General features: G+C 43.4%; 1 long non-coding RNA gene across 20 annotated transcripts; it reads left to right on the plus strand.

Moving 5' to 3' along the window:
• Positions 1–896: 896 nt before the first annotated feature.
• LOC123052598 (uncharacterized) lies at positions 897–11,994 on the plus strand. 20 transcript variants are annotated; one of them, XR_006424802.1, is made up of 16 exons: positions 897–1,566; positions 1,666–1,823; positions 1,948–2,150; positions 2,446–2,568; positions 4,898–5,007; positions 5,112–5,199; positions 5,278–5,442; positions 5,554–5,770; positions 6,021–6,074; positions 6,158–6,222; positions 6,823–6,960; positions 7,141–7,304; positions 7,402–7,520; positions 9,342–9,479; positions 9,676–9,822; positions 9,920–10,599. It is a non-coding gene; the product is annotated as an uncharacterized lncRNA (long non-coding RNA). The 20 variants fall into 20 exon arrangements; XR_006424798.1 differs by adding an exon at positions 11,568–11,993 and having other exon boundaries at positions 5,554–6,960; positions 9,920–10,038; positions 10,330–10,493; XR_006424801.1 differs by having other exon boundaries at positions 5,554–6,074.
• Positions 11,995–12,300: the final 306 nt, after the last annotated feature.

Raw genomic sequence — 12,300 nt, forward strand, 5'->3', positions numbered from 1 at the left:
CAAGCAGGTGTTACCAGCTTTAGGCATCCGGGTTAATCCAAGTCAAGGTGGAAGCAGACATTGGTACGAGAGAAAATTAATCATCTTCAAGTGGCGATTCCCTAATCTCTTTCTGATTGTGGGCGTCACGTGGATCTGTGGTGTTACTTGCATATTGTTCTCCTAAGAATTTTTTCCCGAGCGTGCCCCCACATCATCATGCCTTCGCAGATGAAGCCGTGAACGAGCACCATGGCATGGTTGTCGGTCTTCTTCTCGTCCTAGACCATAGCTATGGTGGTGGTGGCTCCAGCGATCTTGTGCTCGTGAGGATGGTGCAATGCTGATGGTGTGCTGTTTTTTAACCATACAAGAGGGAGTTTATGGTCTTATATACATAAGAGATTCGATGGATTTATGGCAGAGATTGATTGATTATTTGGTTTCCGCGAGTTTATGCCTTAGCATACATGAATTGATTGATTACCATAATTGCTATATTTGAGATGTTCGTGAGTTTATGGCCTTCCCATATGTGAATTGATTGATCGCCATAATTACCATATTTGAGATACGTTGGGTTTCCACACCGGATGAAGAAACAGTAAGAGTGAAAAACCGATGGAAGGGGGAGGAAAATCGATGTAAGGGCAAGAAAAATCGATGGGGGTGAGGGTTCGTGGAGGGGTGAACGAAAGGTGGGACGAAAAAAGAGGGGAGACAAAACGTTACGTTTCTTTTAGGTTGTATATATCTCTACTCCTAATGTCTCAGTTGGTAGTCTCCGTTCCGGGTTTATTTTCGTCCCACCAATTTTGTCCGGTTTTTTTCCGTCCTCACTCCCACCTCCCACCTCGACAAAAAATCTCAACCAAAACCGGAGAACCAAAACCCACCTTAGAAAGGAGCGATGCCCCTCGCACGCCAGAGAATCGAACGACAAAAAGCCTAGGAAGAAAAACCAACGAAAAAATCCCTCGAGCTCCGACGGGAACGAGGCTCCCCTCGATCTCAAACAACGCTAGGGTTTGCCCAGCCGCCACGCTCCGCGCTGCCGCCCAAGGCCCGCTCCGCCCCCACCGCTCCCCGCAACGCCACTGCCGGAGGGCCGGCCGGCGAAGCCGCGCCGCGCCCAGGGACGGCAGCGGCGGGGCGGTTCCGTCTCCCTACCTCCTGCCAGAGCCCCCACCCCACCATACGTGGATCTGGCCGGGAGCCCCGCCGCCGATGAGGGCCACACCGGCGATCTCGCGCAACCTACCCGCCTCCTGTTTCCTCTCCGTTCTCCTCCTTCTCTCTCCAACCCTTGTTCATCCGCGGCCGCAGCTCGCCCCGATTCATGGCCCTCTCCTTCCGCCAACTCTGGTCCGTCACCGGTCGTCTGTGGCGCGAGCGTCGCGCCTCCTCCTCAACCTCCTCGATCCGTGATGCCCTAACTGCACTGCGCACTTGCGCCTCGCGAGCCATGGCCACCTTTTGCCGAGCTGCGGGATCGACGTCTGACCGCCACCACGACCGGCCTCTTGCGAAGGTCCCGGTCGCCGTCTCCTGTGCCTTTGGACCTTGGGAGCGGTGATTATATGCCAGGTAATCTATTTTGCTGAATTTGTTCAGAAGGAAAATCCTTGAGGTACAACACTGACCCGCTTCCTTGCTGTCTCATCTCGGCTGTTTTGGTTGAACTAGCATGTGTGCAGGACGATGGGAAGACGAGCTAGAGGCCAAAAGCAATATTGCAACACCATGCGTGAGGAACATGATTCTGCCAGTATTTAAGCATTATACTTGCTAACACTGAGAGCTTAATTATCTTTGATGCAACCAGTCCGTCCAAGCATGCAAATGTACGATTCATGTGCCTAGAATCACTACTTTTGCATGTCTGATGCATATAGAAATATCCAAATTCGGCCATTAATTTCCCTTTTAGTATTTACTAATATTTTTTTATTGTTTTGGTTGATCCAGAGTTGATTTGGGATGTAGAGATTAAAGAACAGCAAAATCGTAAGCCATCGGGTCAGGACGTCAGGTTCAGAATTGTCTTGGCATCTTCCAGTGTGGCGACGATGTTGATTGTCGGGATTTGAAGATAAGTGTGCTCCATACCGTGGCTGAGCCTGTCGGTTTCGCAGAGTGGCTGCACGACACCTCATGGACCCGATGTGAAGGTAGCATATGCTATTCTATAGTGCTTGCCCTCTGAAATCTTAATTGTTGGTTGTACAGTTAGTGCTAAACTGCAGTAATCTACTGCACTTGCATCTGAATTGTACATTTAATAAGTTAATACTTGAGAGTTAAGATAGATCAGTAATCTGGTTGGGGCTCTATCGTTAAGATAGATCAGTTATCTGCAAGCATAAAGTCAATGTCCTGCTATGCCGCATAATTACAGTGCTTTCACATTATGGTAAATTTGTTTCCTATAAGTAAAATCTTTGTTAGTGCCAATTCATGGTGCAGGACAAGTAAGCCATCCACACGAAGTCGGCGGCAGCAAGGGTGTGGGGCGTCGGGAGGAGCATCTGGGTTGAAGGTTCTGGCCCTCGCCATTGAGACTACCGTGGTCGTCGCCGAGTACATCTGGTATGTACGCAACGAACCTCCCTAATGCAATGCCGCTGCTGTTTATTTCATCTTTTGATTGCGGCAGACTATATTCGATGAACCTGCATATTTTGATCAATTATTTTTATTAGATTAGCAATGGGAGCTTACTGTTCAGTGAGGATTTTCCCCCTTAAAGTCATATTGTTAATATCCAAAAAAATTAATGGGTGGGTGGTGATGTCCCACTGCTTTGCCCTTTTAATTCCAGCACTTAAATAAGAATTGGAGGGCAGACATTGCACAAATGGATCATGTGGCATTTACTATTGTTGTATTATCATATCTAGCATCTCTCTATAAAAAATAAATCTAGCATTAATTTTGAACTTCTGATGATGTAAGGTAAACACAGAGGCATATCTCCGTCATAGTTGCATCCTTTATAGCAGAGATTTTGTTATGAAAAAATTATTTTGTTGATGGAAGCCTTTGTGCTTCTGTCACTTAAGACGTGAAGTTTTTGTAGACAATCTTAGGACGTGAAGTGGGATGCAACATCTATAGATCTACTGAGACTAAAAGGTGGTTGTTAGTTAGGTTTTGATTGTGCCAATCAATAATACACAATTGTTACTAGGGTTCGGCTAGGGATGCCATCCATCAACTCCTGTTTTAAAGTGTGCTTGTGAGATGCAATCCGATCTCTCTATCTTTCCCGCTGAGATGCAGAGGAGCTCGGTGTTTTAGGGTTTGGCTGTTGCTGCAGGGGAAGGTGGAGCTGCGAGGAAACAAGACAGGTGGACAATGCGACAGGAAGCAAGAATGAATTTCTAATCAATCTACTGTCTCCCTTGAGTCGGAGTGAACGTACCACCTACCATGGTTTTTTTGGTACCTGCTCCCACCTAACGCTCAACCGCGTAGAACCAAAAAAAAACTCCTGCCGAGTCCCCCGCCCGCCCCCACACCCTCGCATCATGAGTGAAAAACCATCCACGAAGTGAAGCAAATAAAATCTACGAAAATTAACCAGTGAAAAAACCTACGAAAATTAACCAGCGAAAAAAACACAAACGAATCGCACGCAGGTTCGACGGGGCTCCCCTCGATCTGTTTCCCAGGTCGATCCTCGGGACGCCCCAGCGGCGACAGCCCTTCACCATCGCCGAGATCCGAGAGGAGCCGCCGCCACCGAGGTCCGGGAGGAGCCGCCGCCGCACCGTCTTCCTCCTCCGCCGACCTCCAAGGCACCCTACTCGTGGGACGCCGCCGCCTCGCGGAACCCGAGGGCAGGGCAGGGCGTGATCGCGTTGCGGTCGAGGTCCAAGATCGCTGCCGCCGAGGTCCAAGATCGCCGCCATCGACCTCTGAGATCGCCATCCCTCTCTATTTCTGGTTCGCTGGCCTCTTTCCCTTTTACATCTCTCTTTGGTGCGCGTGCATCGCTGTCGGTGTCCACTATCGGCCGCCTCCGCCGTCGATTGGTGCCCCCATGTCGCTACCGACTCCGACGAGATCTCCTATTTCCAACATATGCAGCCGCCTCGCTGTTCTGGCCCCATGTGCGGCCCCGTGGCTAACCCTAGCCACCTCTATCTCCGACGGTGATGCCTCCTCTTCCTCTTGCAGTCCCATCCTCGTCCTTGCTGGTGCTCCACACGTATATCCGACGGTGACGGCGACCGACGGGCTGTGGGCCTACCAGAGGGCGCGGCAGGCGACAGCGCAAGGCCGCTCGCAGCAGGGCGCGTGGTCGATGCTCACGACAATGGTGGGCGTGAGCATGGCACAGGCAGCGGCCAGGTGCATGCGAGTGGTAGCCGGCGAGGACATGTTGATGTTCATCCGGGCCACACGGTGAGTATTCTCTGTTTATGTGAATAGATCCATCAGCCATAAGGCTGCACCATCTCCAAGTATTTCTGGGTCAATCGCAGTGCAGGATAGATCACAAAGAGAAGACTACCGCTGGTTCGAATGCTCTCTCCTCTTTGCAGTTAATTAAATAGATCTGTTAGCTGCTTAACTGCTACAACTGATTGTATCACCGACCGGTTACTTTGGGTGAATTGGGCAGAACAAATTACGCCATGTATGTTCCATCTCATTTTGTTCAACACTTGTGCTTTTCGTAATTGGGAGTCTCCAAGTTTTGATTCCATTTATTAGAATGATTGCTACTATCTGCTTGATGAATGGAATGTGAAGATTGTATAAAACAGTAGGATTTTCAGTTTGTATGCTCGTCCAGTAACTGAGTTTTTACAGGTTTCATGATACAGTAATTGTGCAAATGTGTTAGACTTTCTAATTACTTTTGCAGTGCCATTTAATTGTTAAACTTTCTAATGGGCATGCTTCTCAGATCCAAGGCATGGAGAACTCCAAGGAGTTTGCTGACAAGCTGTTTGGGATATGTCGAGGCAAAGGAACATTGAGCCAGATGAAGGCATTAACAAGGATCAGCTCAGAGAGGTCTAGACGGAGATTACTGACCACATCTTGGACTAAGCTATGTTCAGTTTAAGTCAATCTAACATACTGATGAAATTTTTCTTTTGGGTGTCTCACATTAACAGGTGGAACATGAACATTGATGGGATGCTCACAGAAGATGAGGTCAAGAAGGTGGCTACGCAAATGATCACAAAGAGAAGACTACCGCTGGTTCGTCTTCCCCCGCCCCTTCAACTATGTTCACGTCTGCACATCTATCAATTGATATTGTTTGGGATTTTTTTCCAGGGCCTTTTGATCGACCACGCGATTCAAAAAGCTCTTTAGTGCAGTTTGCAACAAAAAAAATTAGAGGATTGGTCGTTTGTAAGGGTGGATATCTTAGAGGCGGCAGCCACCCGGATTGGAATTTAATTTCAATCTATTTCCCTGTCTGAAGTTTCATACTAGATGGTATGTTCCTATGATGTGATTTGTTTACGGAGATGGAGAGATGTGTAGGCACTTGTTAGTTTAGAATTTTGTGATAAGATGAAACTAACTACTGATCTGATATGCTCTTAGAGTTGCAAGTGGTACTATGTTCCTACGCTGCGTCGACCCGAGCAGTTGCGAGAGCGAATGAAGTTGCGGTTGCACGGACAAGCTTGTGGAGGTGTTAGTATGCACGCATGCGTCCCTGATTTGGAGCATGCCTCTGGCCTGGTAGGATTCTCGCTCTGCCCCGACCTCAAGGGCGTTCCTCTATCTGTGTCGTGCTCGGGACCATGCACTAATGCAGGTGCGGTTCTTCAGCTTTTCTTTGTCTTTTTCTTGGTATGTATGCAGGTGCGGTTCTTCAGCTTTTCTTTGTCTTTTTCTTGGTATGTATATCTCTCAATCTTGTGAGCCGTGATTTTCATGCTGCCATGTATGCCATTATGTCCTGTATAATGATTCTTCTTATTATTTTTGAATGGCATAATTATTCTTATTGAGGCACTGCCGCTGCCTAATTTGCTTATAGAAATAACATACTAATTATAATACAGGAAGAGAGTACGATTTTTTGACACAATCTGCAGTACCTGTGAGCCTGCCCATAGGTAGATATGGATACATTTTGTAGCTTCCATTCTTGTTTTCTCATTAAAATTATGGATTTGGAAACTAATCATGGAGTGTCTAGATTGCCTGCTATATTACCAAGTGCGCTGGAGGAAAAGTTGCTGCCACTGTTGATGACCACTCTAGGTGATATAATTCATGTTTGCTTTGTTGTTTTACTAACTTCCTGTAGCATATTGGTTCCATCTTTTTTCTTGCATCATGGTACATTATTCTCATCTTGATATATATCATTTGGTCAACTGAAGATTTGAGTGCAGGGTAGAATTCTTGGTTGATTTTAGAATTTCGTTGTTGATTAGTTGGCCAACGGACTTTTATGAAATTCAAGGCGTCATTTAGTGTACTATATGTCATATTTGTCTTATTTCTATACTCACAATATTTCCGCATCATCTGAACAAATGATGCTAAATTGATATAATCATTTTGGATCAGTGTCATCTTCTCAATGCTGAACAGCCAAAATATATACATAGTGAGCATTCCGCCGCACATGCTCATACGTCATATTTATGTACTGTTTAATACGGCAAAAATTGGTCAAACATTTAAAAATTTCTACTGTTTAACACAACCAAAGTATATACATAATGATCAGTCCTTCGCTGCACGTTAGATCCAGCCTCCCTCCCTTGACACCATTCTTCTTACTTATTATTATTTATTTTAAAAATATCTTTAGTTTTATTTTCTAGCTACTTCAATTCATTTGTATATGGTTAGTTCCATCGCACTACGAGGATGATCCATGGCTGGTCGCGGACGATCACCTGCGAGGACGATTCATGGCCGGTTGGGGATGGTCAGTTCCATCACACTGCGAGGAGATGATTCATGGTCAGTCGGGGATGGTCACCTGCGGTGAGCACGAGTACCTCCTCCATATCCTCCCTATACTAGCACCCTTGGCGATGAAAATGACAGCCAGGAGAATCCCTCCTTCACACCTCTTTTCCATCTCTGTCAGATTGTCCTCTCCAGCAAGGTGTCTATGCATGAATCATATTTATGATTTCTTTGCATTTTTAACAATTAATATAGATTTTTGTACCCACAACCCGAAGGCCAACCTTAATACTGGACCTTGAAAGGGGCATGTGGCCAACCATGCCGGAGGACGCAGATGAGTTGTTTGGGAATGTTATCATGAGAGGACCCAAGAAGCAACCCACCACGGATGCATGGACCAACCACGCAAGTCCATTGTGAGTTTGATGCTTCTCATGTGTTCACTGTGGTGCAATGAAGATCTGATGGGCAATGGTCTCATGACATTTCCTTTCTGAAAACTTAAATTTATAGCTTGCAATCCATCTGTGGCGAGGGTTCATGACAGACAAGCCAATAGATTTGGGGGTTCACTTCTTGGTGAAACAAATGTTCATTGCGGACAATACGAAGACGATGATTGGTACAATGAGGTGAATATATTAGAATTTTTATTCTTCTCTCTCCATGTCTATGTTTGTGCTTGATCAACTGTCCACTTAATGATTTTAGTTGTACAAAGTCCTAAGCTGGTCTCACTAGGTCGTACCCAGTGGCGGAGACAGGGGGGCCAGCAGGGCCCTGGCCCCCCCCTAACACCATGATTTTGCATGTAATTTGCTATGAACAGTGGCAAAATTAGTACTAATTTGCTGCTAAAAATCTATTTTTCAACACTTTGGTCCTCCCCAACCAGTTTTAGTAGCACTTGGCCTCCCTTATAGATATTTTCTGGCTCCGCCACTGGTTCGTACTCGTACCACACCGTGGGAAGGTTATGGCCAAGAATGAGCTGGAGGTTATTGCTTTGGCGACGCCGAAGGCCGTTCACGCGAAGAGGAGATGTGCCTGGTGACGAGAAGTCTTAGACCATCGTTGAGTTTTGCTTCCTATCAATTCAGCAGTGTGTGTACATGTTCAGAATTGTTGGCTACAAACACTTGAATTATCTCCAATCATGTACTTCAGGTTCTACCATCTTCCATATTTACCATGTTTTGTCACTTAACAAAATTTACATAACTATTTTGTGTATGTATGCAAAATTCTGGTTTAGAAACTTAATGCAGAATTAAACAAAATTATCATTCAGTATTAAGAATTTACATTTATCATAAGAAATGGCAAACTCATAGGTATTTCAATCTAGAAATTACAATGCAATGTTCAGGGAAGATGGCGAGCTTCTAATTAGCGGTAATTTTATTCTGTTGAAACCGAAAGATATGGATGAGCCATGATAATGAGTGTTAGGGGATTGGACGGCACGACGTAAAAAGATATCATTTTTACTAAATAACTTCATTTTCCGCATAAACTTCCTTGCACTAAACTTACAATATTGGCTTCTCCAGATGTACATAAGCTATTAGCTCTTAGCTCTATTTAATTCCACTCATATTTACGAAAGTGCTCTTTTGATCCCGAGTTCACAATCTCCCTGATGAACAGTAAAATCCAAAAAATTAGTTAAAGAATTCAAAAAAATTCTGGATTTAAACATCGATGAACGTTTTAACTTCCTGCAAATTTTTGTGATGAAATAACATTGGTGGAGGTCTGGACAAAAAGAAAAAAATCGATGCTCCAAAATGCTTCCGAGAACAAATCTTTTGGAGCGTCGATTTTTTTTGCCCAGACCTACACGAGATCGCAGGTGATATAATTCATGTTTGCTTTGTTGTTTCAGTAACTTCCTGTAGCATATTGGTTCCATCTTTTTTTTGCATCATGGTACATTATTCTCATCTTGATATATATCATTTGGTCAACTGAAGATTTGAGTGCAGGGTAGAATTCTTGGTTGATTTTAGAATTTCGTTGTTGATTAGTTGGCCAACAGACTTTTATGAAATTCAAGGCGTCATTTAGTGTACTATATGTCATATTTGTCTTATTTCTATACTCACAATATTTCCGCATCATCTGAACAAATGATGCTAAATTGATATAATCATTTTGGATCAGTGTCATCTTCTCAATGCTGAACAGCCAAAATATATACATAGTGAGCATTCCGCCGCACATGCTCATACGTCATATTTATGTACTGTTTAACACGGCAAAAATTGGTCAAACATTTAAACATTTCTACTGTTTAACACAACCAAAGTATATACATAATGATCAGCCCTCCGCTGCACGTTAGATCCAGCCTCCCTCCCTTGACACCATTCTTCTTACTTATTATTATTAATTTAAAAATATCTTTAGTTTTATTTTCTAGCTACTTCAATTCATTTGTATATGGTTAGTTCCATCGCACTACGAGGATGATCCATGGCTGGTCGCGGACGATCACCTGCGAGGACGATTCATGGCCGGTTGGGGATGGTCAGTTCCATCACACTGCGAGGAGATGATTCATGGTCAGTCGGGGATGGTCACCTGCGGTGAGCACGAGTACCTCCTCCATATCCTCCCTATACTAGCACCCTTGGCGATGAAAATGACAGCCAGGAGAATCCCTCCTTCACACATCTTTTCCATCTCTGTCAGATTGTCCTCTCCAGCAAGGTGTCTATGCATGAATCATATTTATGATTTCTTTGCATTTTTAACAATTAATATAGATTTTTGTACCCACAGCCCGAAGGCCAACCTTAATACTGGACCTCGAAAGGGGCATGTGGCCAACCATGCCGGAGGACGCAGAGGGTTGTTTGGGAATGTTATCATGAGAGGACCCAAGAAGCAACCCACCACGGATGCATGGACCAACCACGCAAGTCCATTGTGAGTTTGATGCTTCTCATGTGTTCACTGTGGTGCAATGGAGATCTGACGGGCAATGGTCTCATGACATTTCCTTTCTAAAAACTTAAATTTATAGCTTGCAATCCATCTGTGGCGAGGGTTCATGACAGACAAGCCAATATATTTGGGGGTCCACTTCCTAGTGAAACAAATGTTCATTGCGGACAATACGAAGACGATGATTGGTACAATGAGGTGAATATATTAGAATTTTTATTCTTCTCTCTCCATGTCTATGTTTGTGCTTGATCAACTGTCCACTTAATGATTTTAGTTGTACAAAGTCCTAAGCTGGTCTCACTAGGTCGTACCCAGTGGCGGAGACAGGGGGGACCTGCAGGGGCCCTGGCCCCCCTAACACCATGATTTTGCATGTAATTTGCTATGAACAGTGGCAAAATTAGTACTAATTTGCTACTAAAAATCTATTTTTCAATACTTTGGTCCTCCCCAACCAGTTTTAGTAGCACTTGGCCTCCCTTATAGATATTTTCTGGCTCCGCCACTGGTTCGTACTCGTACCACACCGTGGGAAGGTTATGGCCAAGAATGAGCTAGAGGTTATTGCTTTGGCGACGCCGAAGGCCGTTCACGCGAAGAGGAGATGTGTGGCTACAAACACTTGAATTATCTCCAATCATGTACTTCAGGTTCTACCATCTTCCATATTTACCATGTTTTGTCACTTAACAAAATTTACATAACTATTTTGTGTATGTATGCAAAATTCTGGTTTAGAAACTTAATGCAGAATTATGAACAAAATTATCATTCAGTATTAAGAATTTACATTTATCATAAGAAATGGCAAACTCATAGGTATTTCAATCTAGAAATTACAATGCAATGTTCAGGGAAGATGGCGAGCTTCTAATTAGCGGTAACTTTATTCTGTTGAAACCGAAAGATATGGATGAGCCATGATAATGAGTGTTAGGGGATTGGACGGCACGGCGTAAAAAGATATCATTTTTACTAAATAACTTCATTTTTCGCAGAAACTTCCTTGCACTAAACTTACAATATTGGCTTCTCCAGATGTACATAAGCTCTTAGCTCTATTTAATTCCACTCATATTTACGAAAATGCTCTTTTGATCCCGAGTTCACAATCTCCTTGATGAACAGTAAAATCCAAAAAATTAGTTAAAGAATTCAAAAAAAATTCTGGATTTAAACATCGATGAAAGTTTTAACTTCCTGCAAATTTTGGTGATGAAATAACATTGGTGGAGGTCTGGACAAAAAGAAAAAAATCGATGCTCCAAAATGCTTCCGAGAACAAATCTTTTGGAGCGTCGATTTTTTTGCCCAGACCTACACGAATGTCATTTCATCAAAAGCATTTGCAAGAAGTTAAAACTTTCATAAATTTTTAATAAAAAAATCAGATTTTTTATATATTTTTACTGTGTTTTCGGATTTTACAGTTCATCAAGGAGCATGTGAGCTCCGGTTCAAATACTACACGTCTTCATATTTATTCCTATTCTCCTTTCGTCATTTTTTACATCTAGGCATATAGTGTTTTGCTGTGTCTCAAAGTTTTACCTTTTTAAAAGTGACATGTGTTTATATTTTGTGGATGTTTTTGTTGCTGGTATATATTCTCAAGTGATAATCATCATATCTTGTCAATCTCTATGTTATGAGAGGTATAAAAATGTAATCGGATCTAAATTTGATAGTATGCTACCTTGGCCAATATACTGCATCATGTGAAGGCTGCAGGGTTGCACCTTGGAGTTCAAAATTTGGTGTCTTCGCATTGAAGGATTCAACCCATCGACTTTGGAGTTTGAACATGTCACTTGTGATGGGGAGAGGAAGAGATGACTTGCATACACTGGACAATGAGTGTGTTAGCAGCGTGGTGGCTCAGGACTGTACAAGTTGTAGTAGCCCCTTCCCTTATAAATGTTTTGTTTTGATTGGAAGCACCTTATAATTAGCTAATATATGGATTTCATTTACATCGTCTGTCCAAGTATGCGAGGCCCATGAGACGGGCATTAATCACTTCTCTTTTTTGTCAGTATTTTGATAGGGGACCTATGTATATGGGAAGGAGTTAGTATCATGTAAATCGTATCACCAATTTAAGGATCCTCATGTTTTCTTACTTTTCAACACTTATTTGTGATTTTGTTCACAAGTTTTCAATTTCATTATGTAGAATGAAGATAATATTTTTGTTGTATTTTTTGTCCATGTAGAGGATACAAGACATCATATTAAGTAATCAATTAATGAAATAATGAATTAACTTACGTATGTGTATGTTTATGACTCGCTCTTTGTCCCTCCTAGCGAGAGGGCGACGATAAGGACGGTTGTCTTTGGGTGTCCCCCAACGTGGTTCACGGGTTGGCGGTGTGAGGAAATGTGTGACTATGGAGGGAGCTCAACAATTGGGCTACAATGATAGGAAGAAAGGATGTGATGGGAAGAGAGTGG

Source organism: Triticum aestivum, chromosome 2D (assembly GCF_018294505.1).
Source record: "Triticum aestivum cultivar Chinese Spring chromosome 2D, IWGSC CS RefSeq v2.1, whole genome shotgun sequence".
Lineage (NCBI taxonomy): Eukaryota > Viridiplantae > Streptophyta > Magnoliopsida > Poales > Poaceae > Triticum > Triticum aestivum.